We start from the raw sequence: 3,535 nt of genomic DNA, 5'->3' as shown, positions 1-3,535 counted from the left end.
GCCACTTGTCCCCTGTGCCTGCTTTGTGCATGTTCTGGAGGGTGTGTCTGTGTGTATCATTTTTTGATTTGTCGAGTTTGTGCATGTGTGTGTGTTTGTGTGTGTGTACAGGGGAAAAGGAAATGAGGGTCGACTGTAGCATGGCTTCCTGCAAAACAGTTGCAGATGTCCAGAGATGTCCTCTGTGCTACTGCTCCCACTGAGGAGCTTGAATTGCCTCTCTCTCTAACCTGAGTCATCTGAATCCCCCCCCCCCCCCCTCTGTCTCACTCACACGGACACACACGTCAAGACGCATGCATGCAAATACACAAACATACAGTAGCTGACCCCATCACTGACACTTGCCTTGGGGCCCAGATCTGATCTTCTTATCAATGAACTCTACACAGAGTCGAGAAGAAGCAAAGGCCGGCCAACATTTCCTACACACATGCACGCTCACATACACACACTGAGGACAGGATTTGTTTTCAAGAGACAGAGCTGCTATGAAGATGAAGTGCAGGAAGAAAATGAAGAGAAAGGGAGCGAAGATTAAAGCAGCAGCAGAAGAAGAAAATCAGTAAAAGTCCCCTTTACTTCTCCGCACATTGATGTATTGGCATGAACACACATTCCTATTGAACGACTTTGGCAAACCATTAAAAAAAACACATTAAAGGGCTCTGTTCTGCATGAGCCCAGTTGTTGCACTGTTTTCTCTCTTTGCCCCTGTTTTTCTCTCTGCTCCTCTCAGCTCAGATACAACTGAAGTGATGGGGGTTCACCGAGGGCAAATCTGCAGATCTTAAAGTTGGTTATGAGAGGATATTAATGAAGACATTTTACACATGGTCATCTTTGTTAAATTCTGCACATGTTGGACAAACACACTGCTTCCAAATCTGCTTTTCGCAATATTTTATCCACATCCACGTTTAATTTAATGGCTCCCAACGTTTTTGCCTGACACATCCCAGCCCTTTGCAATGAGCTCCATTCCTCCGTCCACGCCACATTTACAAATGTGTTTGTTTGAGAGGATACTTGCTATATATTTATATGTATATTGTTATGATTTCTTTTCATACAATTGAGCTGTCATTGTTTAGGTTGTTTTGGTCAAGTTTGCATTAGTTACCACATGGAGTGTTAAACTGTTTATCCATTACTTTTTTCCAACTATTTGTAAAATGCTCATTGCAATTATTTCATCACTTTTAACTATTTCACTGGCTAATCCATGACAATTCCTTTTTTGTATTTCAACTGTATATTCATTAGTGTGGACAAACAATTTCAAATGTTAATCCGTGATTCCGCTAACTATTTAAGTTGTATATCCATTACATTGTTGATTTTTTTCAGGTTTCCCCTCGGCTACATTTAAATAATTGTATAATCTATTCATATTTGACTAAGCATTTCATTATTTCATTATTTCACATTATTTAACTATTACAACTTGCTGACTTATTTTTCACCTTAAATTGCAACATGTGATGTAATAGGTTATATAACAGTTAACTAATTTATGGAAGTCTGCACTGTGCAGCGTGTAAAAGAACCTAGAGAACAGCAATACGATACATCCAACTGTCACTGACTGACCCAGACCCTAACCATAACATACCCTGAACCTAGAACACATAAACTGGGATGTCATCTGTAACCTCACTGGGGCTAACTAGTGACATTATCAGTCGGAGACCCCGCAGTAACTTGAGATTCTTCAGAATCCTTCTGGTCGGCAGTATGCACGCTCCCAGTACTCACACTGCGCTCATTTTGTCTGCTTGGTGAAGATGTCTGCTGTGGGTACATGCAGCTGCAAACTCAGAGCCAGAATTAGTGAGACAGAGGCCTTTGCATGGTCAGGTTCTGAGATAACATTATTTCTGGCCTATGCACAGAAATGATACATTTACAGCTCGCAGCAACTCAATATGATAAAGTCTCCTTTGCTTTGTTTTGTGGTATCTAGTGTGGACATATACAGTGGCTTTATGATGAAATAGATTTTTTTGTTTTGAAGAGCCAAATCTGAGGCCCTGTCCACACTAATGCGGACATTATGCTAAAGTTACTTTTTTCTCTAGGTTTGGGCCTCCCCTCCCGATTCTTTTTTACAAACACCTGCCAAAATGCAGATTTCCAAAAACATTGGTTTCCATTTCTGACGATGACGTCACAGCTTCTTCACGCACGCCTGATGTCGTGTAATGAGCATGTGTCAAAAACACCAACAATCTCACTAAGCTCACGGAGATTCTTTTAAAAAATGGAGGGAAAATATCCAGTAGTGTAGACAAGGCCTAGGTCAGCTATATACAGAGACATCACAGATTAAAATCATTAAAGTTATGTGAGAGTGTCAGACAGTTCAGGTGGGGAGGTCAAATATAGTTAAAACTACACCTTGAATTTTTTGAACTCTACACTGTCCAGGTGATGAATAAGCAATTTTATGTTGTTAGTAGATTAATTCCACTGGACTGCTGCATAGATAACTTTTGTTAAACACTAGACTACGGTACAACAGGAGCATTTATGTAACCATAATGTAATAAGGCCATAATGTAATAAGCTTGGTGCCTGTGTCAAAATAAAGAAAGATGATACATGTAGCCTGGAGTTCACATTGTTTATTCAGTATTAAACAAAGAGATTTTAATGTGACTTCCAGGGCTGCAATTCAAATTAACATTACATCGGGGTAGTGTAAACAAAATGACATTATAGTGGACTACAGTCTAGTAACAATTCAGCTGGGCTATAACTTTCAGATTACTGGCAGAGGTGGCCAGCCCTTTAAAATCCATATCCAAGGTTCATCTGTTAGTAAGATAAAAAACAACAACCTATAAAGTCAATGGTTAGAAGCTTCGGTGGTCAAGGTAATTCTAAGAAAAATACTGATAATACTGAGAATGGAAATCACTGAAAGTAAACCTGTGTTTTCTTCCAGTTTTATGGATATAGCTTGACTGAATACAGGGGACGTATCTTGAAATGAGATGATGACCTGTGTGGTACAAACACAACATAAAATTCAAATCTGTACATCAAACATAGAATGATCTAAGTGCAAGACCAGTGTTCGTCTGGTGAAGGCGTCGTCCATCTCCAGACCAACCAATCTGTGTTTTTATACCTCCTGACTGCCATGGTTTTCTCTTCTCAGTACAAATATAAAGAAATATTTAATGGCTTAGTTGTTAAAAAAATATTCCAACACCATTAAATAAAATTCAAATGAGAGGTTCACTGTTTTTCAAATCAGTCCGAAAATGCTGTTTCACATAATGTTGCATAGCACAAGTGATCTTTAGAATTGACAGAGTTAACAGTCTGCTGCAAATTCTCACTGCACCTCACAGTCTGAAAGATTTTTTACCCCTTAAAAAAAAGGTACTAGCTACTTTGGGAAAATAAAAACCTCACTGGACACGTTTAAATGATCTACTGATAAAAAGAGAGTTGCAAAGCCACTCTTTCCATTACAGGTAGGTTTTTTTGACTTAATTTTTCTAGCTACAGCAGTAATTTAAGC

This window comes from Hippoglossus hippoglossus, chromosome 5 (genome assembly GCF_009819705.1).
Source record: "Hippoglossus hippoglossus isolate fHipHip1 chromosome 5, fHipHip1.pri, whole genome shotgun sequence".
Taxonomy (NCBI): Eukaryota; Metazoa; Chordata; class Actinopteri; order Pleuronectiformes; family Pleuronectidae; genus Hippoglossus; species Hippoglossus hippoglossus.
Note: the sequence above shows the minus strand (reverse complement) of the source record.